This window comes from Sus scrofa, chromosome 2, assembly GCF_000003025.6.
Source record: "Sus scrofa isolate TJ Tabasco breed Duroc chromosome 2, Sscrofa11.1, whole genome shotgun sequence".
Classification (NCBI taxonomy): domain Eukaryota; kingdom Metazoa; phylum Chordata; class Mammalia; order Artiodactyla; family Suidae; genus Sus; species Sus scrofa.
This window is the reverse complement of record NC_010444.4, coordinates 23,013,628-23,029,455: the sequence shown is the minus strand read 5'-3', so window position 1 is coordinate 23,029,455 and position 15,828 is coordinate 23,013,628. Positions and strand designations below refer to the sequence as shown.

At 35.7% G+C, this 15,828-nt stretch overlaps 1 long non-coding RNA gene across 2 annotated transcripts in view; it reads right to left on the bottom strand.

The window, feature by feature from the left end:
- LOC100522921 overlaps positions 1-1,556 on the bottom strand; it is a 67,229-nt gene extending 65,673 nt beyond the window's left edge. For both annotated transcript variants that reach the window (XR_002341499.1, XR_002341500.1), the window contains exon 1: positions 1,449-1,556. This is a non-coding gene — a long non-coding RNA (uncharacterized LOC100522921). The remainder of the gene's footprint in view (positions 1-1,448) is intronic.

Here is a 15,828-nt window from a genome sequence, read left to right as displayed (position 1 = left end):
CCCACATAGGTTATTACAAAATGTTGAGTAGAGTTTAGACCCCAGCTAATGTTTCTCAAAATTAGTACCACTGTCTAGTGCATATTTTGAGTACTTAATCTCCAAGGCAAATATACATTATAAAATAAGCAAAACATCGTATACTTATGCACAACCATCTAGAATATATTGTAATTTAACTTTATTTACAAAGTCCCTGCTTTGCATGCACTCTTTCATATATAAATATATTCCTCTATAAATGAAATATGTCACACGCATCTGAATATATCACATACATAATGTGATAAAGGCTCATTAAACAGACCAAAAGAGGAATCTCAGCAAGCACTGCATCTACAGTTCTTGCCAAGTTACCATTTGTTTCTCTTTTAATTCCCTGAAAATCCTAAAACAGTACTGCTTACAAGAGAGGAGCTATAGAGACCCAATACTATCACGGCAAATTCTGAAAAATGACTACAAGCCTAGAATATTTGTGTTAGTGGAGTTTACAGCTAAATCATGAGAGGACTGAAATAGATCATCTCTAAGACCTAATCTTATGCATTCTCTGATTCCAATAAACATATAGTATAGTGTTAAACTAATTAAACAAGACTATTAGATTAGGTCATCATGTCATGGTGACAGACCAGAATCTAAGGCTGAAAATGCCTCAAGGTTATGGTATCAACACACTAAGGATAACCAATCACAAATAGCCAACTAGGTTTGAAGCTCTAACCAGTGAAATAATAGCCTTTCCTTGCTTCACACTTTCTCTGATAACTCTGTCCCCTTGCTCTGGAAGGCAAAGTGCTCCCAACCACTTCCAGTTTGTTGCTGTCTGATTCCAATAGATTTTTGCTCAAATAAACTCTGAACTTGTTAATATGCCTTCACTTATCATTTAATAGTTCACAGCATAAAAATTAAAAAAATATAGGATTTCCCTAAACAACAATACTATCAAGTCACATATCTCATTGATTTTATTTTATTTTATTTTATTTTATTTTAATTTTTTGGTCTTTTTGCTATTTCTTGGGCCGCCCCTGCGGCATGTGGAGGTTTCCCAGGCTAGGGGTCGAATCGGAGCTGTAGCCACCGGCCTACGCCAGAGCCACAGCAACGCAGGATCTGAGCCGCGTCTGCAACCTACACCACAGCTCATGGCAACGCCGGATCGGTAACCCACTGAGCAAGGGCAGGGACCGAACCCGCAACCTCATGGTTCCTAGTCGGATTCGTTAACCGCTGCGCCACGACGGGAACTCCATCTCATTGATTTTAAAATGATACTGGAAATCCAAATTTTCTTGCCCTGAGTTAGCTTCCTTGCTCTGAGTTTATGAGCATGTTACAGTTTGGACTGTTATGACTTGAGTCATCAGTTGTCCTCAGAGACTCCAGAGTAACCTGGAAAGTGAAGACCCATATAGATTTCTATATATCACAGGACATACCCTTTTCTCCAGGGAAGGAGGAGTAGAAGCATTTGCCATCTATGTTTTTCCAGCAGGCAGTGTTCTTTATGACAGGCTTGGTGAACAGAACTTGATGTTCTATCTTCACATTTCTGAAACAAATCAACAACTTAATTTTGAAAGTCCCAAGTTGCTTAATATTAGACTATCAGAAGGAAATATAGACCAACATTAATTTTATAAAAGACCAAGCATAACAGATAGGATTAATAAATACAAACTAAAAGAATCAGGAGTTCCCATCATGGCTCAGTGGAAACCCAACTAGTATCCAGGTTTGATCCTTGCCCCCCCTGCCCCCCTGCCACCCTGCCCTGCTCAGTGGGTTAAGGATCCAGCGTTGCCACAAGCTGTAGTGTACATCAACTCCTAGCCTGGGAACTTCTATATGCTGCATCTCTGCCCTCCCCACCTCAAAAAAAGAATCCATTAGTCCAATAGGAGGAAACAAGGAAATTTTGGAGACAGATATATGTAAGAAGCAAAATAAAATAATAATAATAATAATAATCCTTAGGTAATTCTTAGATCACTATTAATAAATATGAGCATGTTAACATATTTTAAAATTTGTGCTTATTCTAGTATTTGACCATCTCTATTTAGAATGCATCAATAAAACTTTTTGCTTGGAACCAACAGAATCACAAAATATGTGTAATTTTAGGCTACAGAATGCACAACCCTTGCTGAAAATGCTGTGAACAATGTACAGATGAAACCAACATGACCTTGAACACATTCAAGGCCAGTAATAACAATCTTTCTTTACCCCTTTATGGTATCTCGGGATATCAACTCCTTCCCAAAACAGTTCTCGAGATGTGGGTGTTCTGTAAAACCACTCAAATTATTTGAATCGTTTCTTCTAAATTCTCTTAAGGCAGAGGGGGGAAAAAAACAGGGTCTAATTTATAACTCTGAAGACCAGGACCTAATTTATAATCCTGAAGTTCACTGGAGATTTTAAGATACAGCAGTCTCAGCTCACTGGCTACTGAGTGAAAGGTCCTTTTTTTATTTTTTTAGAAACAAACATTATATTACAGTGGTGTTTAGCCCAGCTGGGGATGCCTAATGTAGCTTGAAATAAGTTTTGTTATGAAGTAGTGATTCTGAGTTGGAATGCCTAGTCTTTGCTAGCCAGGGGGGGTTTACGGAATCTAGCACTATCTTGAGAGAATAAATTTGAAATAAAGGCATGCATTGTAAGGGATTATAAATACTGCTTCAGCTGCAACCACAGGGTTTTGGTTTAATTTGTTTGCAGCTCTGTTGCTGTGCAGTACTTTCCCTTTCTCCGATATTGCTAACTTGAGCTTCTTTGGTTTCCATAGTGATATCTCCAGGGAATTTCTCCTACTAGGTGTTTAGCTTAAGATTGTTGATTCCTGTCTTATTCTGCATCATAAATCCATTTTATGCTGAGTATCACCAAAAGGTATTAGAGAATCTATTTGGAGAATCAGTTTGTCAGTCTTCTCTATTTCCCAAACTGGATAAGGCTTGAGATTCTAAAATGTAGAAATTCTTCTAAAGAATCAGAATAAATCCTTAAGAGCAGGCAATCCCAAATACTTTCCAAATAACTGCTTAAAAAGGATGTTTAACCAGATATTTTAAAATAACCTCAAAAGCAATGAAAAAAATCCATAATGATTAGCAAAACTTTTTGATTCGTGATTACTGATGAGCTTATTATATAATTTAAAATACTAATTTAAAAACTAATGCTAATAAATTAGAGACAAAATTACCATAAAGATTACTGTATGAGGCACTATGGGAATGGCATGAAATGGAATGGGATGGAAGTTAACAGACTGGGTTCTAGTCTTGAGATTTAATCAGAAGCTATATGACCTTGGACAAATTAGTTCATCATTCAGGGTAAGTACTTTCTTAGCTCTCAAACTTAAATGAGTACTCTAAGCACATTACATGCATTTGATAGGTACTATTATTTTCCTTTATTTCGTATTTTGCAAATGATTTTTATTTTTTCTATTATACCTGGTTTACAGTGTTCTGTTAACTTTCTACTATACAGCAAAGTGACCCAGTCACACATACATATATACATTCTTTTTCTCACATTATCCTCCATCATGCTCCATCATAAGTGACTAGACATAGTCCCTAGTGCTATACAGCAGGATCTCATTGCTTCTCCATTCCAAAGGCAATAGTTTGCATCTGTTAACCCCAGATTTCCAGTCCATCCCTTCCCCTTCTGCTTGGCAACCACAAGTCTGTTCTCCAAGTCCATGAGTTTCTTTTCTGTGGACTTTCCTCGATTTTTAAAAAAAAATTTATTTTTGTCCATTTAGGGCCACACCCATGGCATATGGAGGTTCCCAGGCGAGGGGTCCAATCGGAACTGTAGCCGCCGGTCTACGCCAGAGCCACAGCAATGTGGGATCTGAGCTGCATCTGTGACTTACACCACAGCTCATGGCAAGCCGGATCCTTAACCCACCAGTCAAGGCCAGGGATCAAACCCATGTCCTCGTGGATGCTAGTCTGGTAGATTAACCACTGAGCCAGGACAGGAACTCCAGATTTTCCTCTATTTTTAAATGAGGAAACTGAGGCACAGAGAGTCTAAGTGATATAACTAGGATCACACAATTAATAAGAGAGTAATCCTATTAATCAGCTTTTAAACAAGTCCAAAATCAGCTCTGCTCTCTTAACCAAGACTGTGTATATTATTTGAACCAAATAAACTACATTGATAGAAAAACAGACTGAGGTTAGATAACTTACTGAGGGATACTTGGTTACTCGGTAGCATCTTTCAGATGCACATCTTATATTCTTTTCTCAAACACACAACATATAAGAATGCTTATGTATTTTTTTAATACTCAACTATGCTTTGTCTTTTGAGAAAGGGAAATTAAAAGAAGCAAACACTGTAATTAAATTCTTACAAAGAGAAATAAAAAAGAGTGCAAACATTGTAAATGTACACAGGATTCTCCCAAACAACTGGAAAATATTACAGAGGAAATTTAATCTTATTCTCAGTGTTTATTTTCAGAACTATAATATCTTTTAGGATAAAGAATGATTTAAAAGGAGTTCCCGTTGTGGCGCAGTGGTTAGCAAATCCGACTAGGAACCATGAGGTTGCAGGTTCGATCCCTGGCCTTGCTCAGTGGGTTCAGGATCCGGCTTTGCCGTGAGCTGTGGTGTGGTTGCAGACGCAGTTTGGATACAGTGTTGCTGTGGCTCTGCCATAGGCAGGTGGCTACAGCTCCGATTTGACCCCTAGCCTAGGAACCTCCATATTCCGTGGGATCGGCCTGAGAAATGGCAAAAAAGACGAAAAAAAAAAAAAAAAAAAGAATGATTTAAAAAACCAAACTTTTTCTTAGAGTAATGGTGATTTACATATTTATAGATGAATTGCTCACCTCTGGTGCCTTCCAAGACTCCATAGCCTTTGTCCCATGCCCGTCCCATCCCCAAGATTCCATTCCAAGCTTGTCTTTTACTCTGGCCTTTTGGTTGCAATCATCTTCAATCAGCTGTGATGCTATCTTGCCTCTGCTGAATCTCCTTTTTTCTGCCCCACCTTGTTTCTGAGGCTTCGGTCTGGGACACTCATCTTTAGGAAAATGCCAACACTTATGCACCTGTAATTTGTTTTTTGTTTGTGTCTTTTTTGGCCACCCTATGGCATATGGATTTCCAGGGCCAGGGACTATAGCCAAGCTGGAGCAACCTATGCCACAGCTGCAGCAATGCTGGATCCTTAACCCACTGTGCTTGGCTGGGGATTGAACCTGTTGTTGCAGAGACACTGTGATTCCTCTTGTGTCACAGTGGGAACTCCTGAATCTGTAATTTGGGAGCAGGATACTTGACCAGTAGGGGAATGATGCTGGAATCACTTCGCCAAAAAGTTATATACATGTGATCCCTTGACTTAGTTTCTGCTTTCTGTGGAAACCCAAGGAAAGCCATGAAGTTAGAAGGTCCCAAAGCTCTATTTTTGTGAATTTGCCCTTATTTCTACCTATTCCCCCTTATCAGGAGGATATATATATTATATTTTCCCCAAAATTTGTATGAGTACTTTTATCCTTGAATGCATTAATTCTGAAGTTTGTTTCAAATAATCAACTGAGAGTCAGAAAGACAAATACCATACAATATCACTTATATGTGGAATCTAAAATATGACACAAATGAACTTATCTACAAAATAGAAACAGACTCACAAACATAGAAAAGAGACTTGTGGTTGCCAAGAGAGGAGGGGTAGGGAAGGAATGAACTGGGAGTTGGGGATTAGCAGATGCAAACTATTACATAATAGAATGGATGAACAAGGTCCTGCTGTATAGCACAGTGAAATATATTCAATATCTTTGATAAACCATAATGCAAAAGAATATGAAAAAATAATATATATAACTGAATCACTGCTGTACAGAAGAAATTAACACAGCATTGTAAATCAACTATACTTCAACAAAATAAATTTTCAAAGTCAACTGAAAGGTATTTTTTTATCAAGCTCTAAGTTTTATATTGTGCAGTAGAATATATATGTACTTTTCAAAATATAATTCATCAGTTAAAATGCATATAGCTGTGTACACATTATATACATGGAGTATATAATAAAACATATTATATACATGGAACATAATGTTTTAACAGTTTATTACGCCTGTTTTTTTTGTCTAATTTAAAACAAAAATAAGATGATAGTGTGAGATAGAAACCAGTCCATACATTTTATAAAGAGTTTATTTCTTTTTCAGCGCAAGGCCAAGCAATATCTAGAAATCACAGCCTTGCTTTCAGACGTCTGTGGGCTCTTTAATCTGCTGAATGGTTGTGGGCCTCAGACCAGCTATTTCTCATTCGGTGTCTGAGTGTGGATGACAAAGGTGTCATGCTTACTGCCCAAAGCTAAGGCAGTAATGTTCAGAGTCAAAGGTGGTGAGAAGCGGTCGGCAATGATCTATCCCCCCATATTGCTTTTCTCAAAGAAGAAAGTAAGGATCCATGGTAACCTCCAAGAACAATTTAAATTTTTTTTTTCAGACATGGAAAGGCTGGATTCTCCTTATCATTGAAGTTTGTAGAATATGAATGACTTCCAAAGAAATGTACTGAAAGCACAAGGTATTCAGATGTCTCAACATTCGCTGTTTTTGAAGATAGGCAGCCAATTTTGGTAAGTGTACGTTGATTATTGTACAACTTTAATAATACTACTAGTCATAGTGACAAAGCTGTACAAACTTTTAAAAACATTTATGGAACAAAGCACTATGTACGAGGCATTCATATGAACTCCTAACATCTAGTTTGTAATGAATCGTCACTCATTGTATGGGTTAGATAGATTATTATCCTTGCTTTAATCATTGTAGTATATCTGGGCATTCTTAAAAAATCCTAACTATGAGCTAGGTAGGTTATTACCTTTGTTTTCCAAAGGAAAAAAGCAAAATACAGAAAAAACACTATGTCTAAGTTCACAGAGCAAGCATATGATGGAACAATGATGGCCGTTGGACAGTCTAACCAGAGAGCCTGGAGAATTATGTATAGAATTAGGGCTCCAGACTGTCAATGGACAAGAGTTCCCAGACTATTCGTATCACCTCATGAGAAGTACAAACTATTACATTGTGGGTTAACAGTAGAATGATGGATTTTAGGTAGAATTATATTCTAAAGGATCTCCTATTTTTAAAAAATGTACACAGGAGTTCCTGTAGTGGCTTAGTGGGTTAATAACCTGACTAGTATCCATGAGGATGCAGGCTCCATCCCTGGCATTGTTCAGTGGGTTAAGGATCCGGCATTCCCATGAGCTGTGTTGCAGGTTGCAGACAGGGCTCAGGTCCCACATTGCTATGGTTGTGGTGTAGGCTGACAGCTGCAGCTCTGATTCAACCCCTAGTCTGGGAACTTCCATATGCTCTGGGTGTAGCCATAAAAAAAAAAAAAAAAAGAAAAAAGAAAAAAAGAAAAAAATTGTACACAAAATGCAGATACTGATAGAAATTAGTGTTTATTTTGATTGCTTTCCACATTTCTGAATTTTCTATAATGAAGATAATTACCTTTTAATAAAGATGATCATTAAAATATATTTGGGTCATAGAGCTATGTCAAAAATCTAATAAATAAATCTGTAAAGTATGCCACAGTCAAAATTTGCATCCTTGCAGTAATGTTTTAATTATAATTTTATAATAGGTAAATTGCTGCATATTATATACCATAAAACTCCAATCATATTTGTCTCAGTGGAATATTAAAATACAAGACTTATGAATTTAATGTTTGCTATTTAATTTCATCATAACTCTTTGATAGATAATCTCTTACTATAATTTTGTCATAATACCTCATACTGTAAAAGTTATCAATACAATGGTATATTTAAATTTTATACCATAACTATATATGTAAGGGATATTTAAACACCTCTAAAACAAAATTCCTTACTATATCTAATATATGACATATATTTATAATTTAAACAAAATTATGTTTCATATAAATGAATGTTGTATTTTTATATCTTAAGAAGATATTGTAAACTTAATATGGTTTAAAAGATTGAGTTCAGTAATTTTCTTCCCCAACAGTTACTAAGTTTCTTTGAGATTCCATGGATAAGGTGAAATAACACGAAAATATGTTTTATTGGTTGAGCTTAATTAGGTCCTATTCATTTATCTTGTTTTTATTGTCATTTATTCTAGGAGGTGAATCAAACAAGATGTTGCTGCAGTTTATGTCAAAGAGTGTTCTAGGTTTTCCTCCAGGAATTTTATAGTATCTGTCCTTACATTTAAGTCTTTAATCCATTTTGAGTTTATTTTTGTGTATGTTGTTAGAGTGTGTTCTAACTTCACTCTTTTACAGGTAGCTGTCCAGTTTTCCCAGCATCACTTACTGAAGAGGCTATCTTTCTTCCACTGTTGTTCTTTCCTTCATTGTCATATATTAGTTGACCATAGGTCTTTGGGTTTATTTCTGGGATTTCTATCCTGTTCCATTGATCTATATTTCTGTTTTTGTGCCAGTAACATACTGTTTTGATAACCGTAGCTTCATTGTATAGTCTGAAGTCAGAGAGCCTGGTTCCTCCAGTTCTGTTTTTCTTTTTCAATATTGCTTTGGTGATTTGGGGTCTTTCTGTTTCCATACAAATTTTACAGTATTTTGTTCTAGTGCTGCAACGAATTTCATTTGTAATTTGACAGGGATAGCCTGTATACTTATAATTTCTTTTGAATCAATAGATTCATCAACATAATGTACCAACCTTAAAATTTCAGTGGTTTAATATATATAACATTTTCTTCTCCTTGTACCTCATAGTCCAATGACTATGTCCTCAGTAGATGCCTGGGTCCTTCAGTATGAGATAGTGAAATTCCAAGATGTTTAAGTTAAAAGGTCAGAATAGCTCAGTATCTCATAACACAGACAGAAGAATGACAGCTAAAATTCACTATATGAAATCTAAGTCATTATACTTATTGAGAAATTTAAATTATATTTATGAAATAATATCCTCTGAACTTAGAACTCATGGAAGGGAACTAAGTGTCCTGTGTGCCACTGTGAACAAAAAGGATCATCAAATGTTGGATAGACAACACCTGATTTTTATCTACAAACATGGTGTAGGTGTGCCTAGACTTCTGAAAGATGTCCTATTTGTAAGTTACAAGACTGTATTTTCTTTTTTACCTAAGTGGGAGAGAAATGCAGAAAACAGCTAAAGAAATAATGAAAAGTCCCTTTACAAGATTAAACTGAAAAAGGAAATTCATTATTTATAAATCTTTACAGATGAAAGCTAAGAGGGAATATGATCACCAAAGGAATGGAGTGGATGAATATCAAATGCTCACCAATCCCCAACTGTTAATATGTGAGAGAATCCTTTGAGGCAGCAGAAAAAGACAAATCAAAATAAGAAAAAATAAAATTACTGTCCGAAACCACAAACAATGGAGTGAGAGTGAAGAAAAAATGAATTAAATTAAATTGAAGCTGTATTCAAGAAAGGAGCTATTTTATCCTGTTATGAAAGGATAGAGATGTTTGCAGTTAATAGCTATATCTAGTTATACACATGCATACTCCACTTACACATTTACATGTAATCACTACAATTGTTGATGAGGTTGATTTAATATTCATATTATTATTCACTTTTACTTTATATGTATACTTACCTGTTTTATGTTTCTTTGATTTTGCTTTTTTGCCATCTTTCAGATTAATCAAACATTTCTATAATTCCCTTTTTTGCCTTTTATTAGTTGTTATACATTCTTTTACTACCCCTTTAATGGTTACTCTACAGTTTAGCATATGCATTCTTAATTTATTATTGTTGGATACAAGTAATTTAGTCTAGTCTGCTCAAATAGTAAAACCTTTAAATTTGATATATTACTACCTTTTGCATCATTTTGTCATGTATTTTAATTTTAAATACATAATTTACAGACATTACCATTATTGTATTGACAATATCTTACATGCATACATAGATCTACCTTTTATATTGTTCTTCATTACCTTCTACATGCCCCCATTATTATTTGAAATTATTTTCTTTTATTGCAGAGCTACTGACAATAAATTCCCTCAGTTTTGGTTTATTCAAAAACGTCTTTGTTTCACCTTCCTTTATGGTGTGGCCTCTAAGTATACAATTCTAAGTATGGTAGTTATATTCTTTTAGCAATTTAAAAATGTGATTATACTTCCTTCTGTCTTTCCTCATTTCTGCTGAAAGGTCAGCTGCCAATCTTCCCTTTGCTTCATTGAGAGCAATGTGTTGTGTTATCACTACTAAAATCGCATTTTAGATTTTTTTCCCCATTGTTTTTGGTTTTCAGTATTTATACTATAATGTGTTTAAGAAAAGCTATCTTTGGATCTTCCGCTTCTGGTTTACTGTGGTTATTGGCTCTGTGGATTGTTATTTTCTTTTTCCTTCTAAAATCATGTCTCATTTGTCTCAAACTCCAAGCCACTTTTCTTTTTTTATTATATATAAATATATTTTTTTTTCTTTTTAGGGCCATACCTGTGGCATATGGAGGTTCCCAGGCTAGGGTCTAATCGGAACTACAGCTGCCGGCCTACCCCACAGCCACAGCAACTTGGGATCTGAGCCACACCTGTGACCTACACCACAGCTCATGGCAACGCCAGGTCCTTAACCCACTGAACGAGGCAGGGGATCGAACCTGCAACCTCATGGTTCCTAGTTGGATTTGTTTCTGCTGTGCCACAATGGGAACTCCATCTTTTTTTTTTTTATTATTATATTTCTATTCTTTTCTCCCTTACTTTCTTCATGTATCCATGTTTCTTTCCGTGTATTTTCTGTTAACCTTTGCTAATTTCATTAATTCAGTGTCCTTCTGTTCCCAATTTTATGTTAGGCATGCATATTATGATATTAATTTCAAGTATTGCATTTTTTCAAATTTCTTTTTTTTTTTCTGCCACAGAGCTTACTTTTATACATATGTAAGTTCCATTCAACTGTTCCTGCATTAGCAATCTAGCAATGTTAATCTATTCTACTTGTTTGCATTTCTGTCTTTTTTTTTTTTTTTTTTTTTTTGGTCTTTTGTCTTTTTGTCTTTTTTTTGTTGTTGTTGTTGCTATTTCTTGGGCCACTCCCGTGGCATATGGAGGTTCCCAGGCTAGAGGTTGAATCGGAGCTGTAGCCACCAGCCTACGCCAGAGCCACAGCAACGCAGGATCCAAGCCGCGTCTGCAACCTACACCACAGCTCACGGCAACGCCGGATCGTTAACCCACTGAGCAAGGGCAGGGACCGAACCCGCAACCTCATGGTTCCTAGTCGGATTCGTTAACCACTGCACCACGACGGGAACTCCCATTTTTTCAAATTTCAGAGAGTCCATTTATTACTTTTAAAAATTAAACTTGGACTTCCTGTCATGGTGCAGTGGAAATGAATCCAACTAGGAACCATGAAGTTGCAGGTTTGATCCCTGGCATCACTTAGTGGGTTAAGGAACTGGCATTGCTCTGAACTGTGGTGTAGGTCTCAGATGAGGCTTGGATCCCATATTGCTATAGCTGTGGTGTAGGCTGGCAGCTGTAGCCCCAATTCAACCCCTAGTCTGGGAACCTCCATAAGCCGTGGGTGCAGCCCTAAAAAGCAAGAAAAAAAATTTAAACTCCAATAAATTCTATATCTTTCATTTAGGTCTTTATGTTGTGTTTCACAAGTTCATCAGAGTTAGTCTTTTTATCCAATATCTGAATCATAGCTTGTTGGCTTTTCTTATTAATTGCAAATCAGGTATCTTTACCTCTTTATAAGTCTACTGTTTTTTATTATATATTGGATATTGTGTACAAAAGAAATACAGAGACACTTACTGATATTATCTACTTCTGGGAAAATCATGAGATTTTTCACCCCAATCTGATCAGAAACTGAAGTGAAACATCATTAATTTTCAATGTTGGTAGAAGTCAATCCATGTATAATTTTCCCTTGCTCTGAAGGTGAAACCGCTTTAAAGATTTTGCTTGTGGGTTTGGTGGGTCAAAGATTTTCCAGCTTTGAAAAACTGTGAGAAACACAGTCCAGAGATTCCAGTCCAGGACTATCATTACAAACAGGGTCTGATCTGAAGAAGTTTTCCAGTGGCTATTCAAGGGGATCCCTTTCCAGCAGTACTCTGTTTCTTTTTTGTTGGGAAACCATGAGAGATTTAACTCTGCTTTTTAGAAACTTTTAACCTATCTATTTTCCCAGAGAGCATTGAACTCACCAAAATTTTGGAACATTCAGTACTGTGTTTGAGTTCTTTACAGTTTCTAATTTTTCACTCTAACCTCAAATGTTTGCTTGTTTCCTTTTCCCCAGAAGAAGCTCTCTACCTGGGAAGACTAGATCCTTAGGCCATGGTAATTTGGAAAATAGCTTCAGGAAAAAACAAAATTACAGATTGCTAGTCAAATGTGAAAAATAATTTAAACATATTCTCATTGTTTTTTTTTTATCCTTTGATATCTTTAAACATAAAATAATTATAAATGGGTCCATTTTTTCCTATTAGTTGCTGCAGATTCTTGGGTTGCTGAAAATTACATATAAGACTATGAACTATTTTTAATTGTAAAAACAGTGTGCTGTTGGTGTGTTACCATATAGCAAACATGGATAAGATCAGTTTTTGCTAACTGAGGGACATTTTCATTCCCCCCCCCCTTTTTTTTCTTTTTAGGGCCACAATTGTGGCATAGGAAGTTTCCGGATTAGGGGTCAAATCAGAACTGCAGCTGCCAGCCTATGCCACAGCCACAGCAACACCAGATCCAAGCTGTGTCTGTGACCTGTACCACAGCTCACGGCAATGCCAGATCCTTGACCCACTGACTGAGGCCAGGAATCGAATCCACATCCTCATGGATACTAGTTGGATTGCACCAAAACAGGAATTCCTGCCTTTTTTTTTTTTTTTTTTTTTTTTAACATAGCAATGTATAAATTTTCAGCCCAAATATTCACATTTACCCTGAATTTTGCCTTCATTTATAATCCACATTTTACATGTACTTTATAAGACAGAGTTCTTCAAATAGTTAATGATCATTTATGATTACTTTGATAGTCTACCAACTTTGTTATTGCAAATTTAGTTTTCCCAACTCTATACAATTCTGGAAAGTATAACGAAATCCATCTAATTATAAATAGGGACTCCATTAAAAATTTTCCCCAATGTGATGGTTAATTTTACAAATCAACTTGACTGGGCTAAGGGACATCCAGATAGCTAGGAAAAATTACTTCTGGTGTGTCTTGGAGAGTATTTTAGGAAGAGATTAGCATTTGACACAGTAAAGATCTACTTCCATCAATGTGGGTAAATATCATGCAGTTTGTTGAGGGACCAACTATGACCAAAAAAGTGAAGGAGGGGTGAATTCTCTCTCTTCTTGATCCGTAGCACAGATCTTCTCCTACCTTCAGGCATCAGAGGGCTTCAGGCTATTGGACATTCACCAGCAGCTCCCTATATCTCAGACCATTGGCCTTGGGCTAGAAGTTACACCCCCATCCACTCCTGTTTCTCAGGTCTTTGATTAGAAATTATACCACCAGCTTTCCTGGTTCTCTAGCTTGCAAAAAGCAAATTTGTTGGACTTCTCATTTTCCATAATAAATTTCACAATTTTAGGAATTTCACAATTCCTAAAATAAGTCTTCTTTTCTGTCTGTCTGTCTATCTATCTATCTATCTATCTATCTATCTATCATCTATCTCCCACTGGTTCCTTTTCTCTGGAGAACCCTAGTACATTCTACAAATAGATATGTTTTAAATTTCCAAAATAAAACATGTAATCATTTGAATTTTCTATAATTTATTTTTGCTTCCTACACTGACTTTTTAAGTATAAATTTTAATGTACTATTTGAATTTTGTTTAAATTTTAAAAACTAAAATTTCTTGTACTACATTTCTTACATCCTCCAGCTTAAGATCTCCAAAAGATTTTTAATTAGAATTAAATAAAAATTTAGAGAATTCTTTATAAGTAAGACTTCTCACAAAACTGTTGTAACAGAGGAAAGGCCAGAACTGAGTCTGAACTCAAGTACACATGAAACTAAGTGAAGAGTTTTAAGAGCTGGGATGGGGTGGGGTGAGATTAACCAAAAGAACTTAAGAGGGTAGAGGAAAATTCCTTCCATCCCAACAGGGAAAAATAATATGGGTGGGGGATAGGAGAGATAACAATATCAGAAATAAGGAAAAAAATTCACAAGGGAACATTTGCTTAATTTTAAACCATTCTTAAAGCTCATTGTGCTGTTCTTATGTGATTTATTTCATTTTATTGCTAGTGCAAGTTTACCTATTCAACAAAACCACCTGTTCCCCAATCCCTCACCAAGTCATAAATTAAGTAGCATTCTGTCCTTTGCAAATGTAGGAGCCATAAATGGAATGTCAGTTTAAAACAGCTTGTTTCCCCTATGTTTTTTGTTATTTGAACATGAAAAAAAAAAATCTTGAAAATGTGTTTCAAACAAAATGAATGTTTTCTCACAAAATAGTTCCTATTTTTTTTTTTTGCCAGAGAAGCAATATTGAAATTAATGGATGAACTATATGTCTCACTAAAAAAATTCTTAGTTTATTATTTTAATAATAAATTTATAAATTTCCTAGTGTCCACAATTTATATTTAGTGAGAAACTTGTTTAAAATTAAAGACACTTTCCAAACTTTATTTTTTAAAATAGTAACAAAATTAATTATTTTCACAGCTAATTCATTTGGCTGTGTACACTTTTAATAATTACAGTTTTCATCTGTAGCAGAATGAATTTTAACACGTCCTTACAGAGTGCATCAAATGTTGGTGGATATCTCAAGTAGATCTAATTCTATTTGACTTGGGCAAATTTTATTTATAGGAGGTTGAAAGCAAATTTTAAACTTGAAAGAATAGAAAAACACATTTCCGGGTTGATGTAATGTGATGTAAAATATAGGCTCTGAGGGATATAATCTTGTAATGTAGATCTCAGATTTTTTATTGAAGTTAAAAGAATAAAACATATTCATAAAGTTAAATGGCCCTCCACAACTCTTATCCTTGAAAATGCAGCTGCTCATTGTGTTTATTTTGAGCATGGGAGGAGCCCTTTAAAGGAGCATTGTCAAATTCAAGGTGATGGACTCTGGCAGCCCATCATGATTTGTTGTGCCTCACTACCCTACGTTCACTAATTTAACAGTGTGTTTGAAGCAAAGTACACTTTCAAATTGGCAGGATGTCAGGCAGGCTTGGAAATAACTCTCATTAGTGCAGACAGCCTAAGCTGCTCAGTAGGTGGTGTTATCAGTGTCCTGTGATTCTCCCATGTTTATTGGATTATTGTTGGGAGAGGGGGCTAAACATAACATTGTAAATTTCAGCACCTCATTTTAAAACTCTTGATTGAAAAGGGTCTGCAGGTTCAGAACAACTATGCTCTTGCTACTAATCTCCTCACAATATACTCATTAGTGTTCCAGAAATACAAATTCTATCTGATGTATGTTTGTTCTCCTACAGAGTGCTAGAAATGACAGTCAGTGGCTGATTAGAATATTACATTTGGGTTACAAAAAGCGAATTGCCTGAAATCTCAGATTCACAGTCTTTACAATGGGAAATATGTTCCAAAGTCAAGGTCAAAGCTGAAGTCACGTATTTGAGGTACTAGTTATTGATTCTAAGGTGGTTTTGGATTTTCCTGCTGACTTTTTGTATGACTTGACAATTCATACAGAAGCAC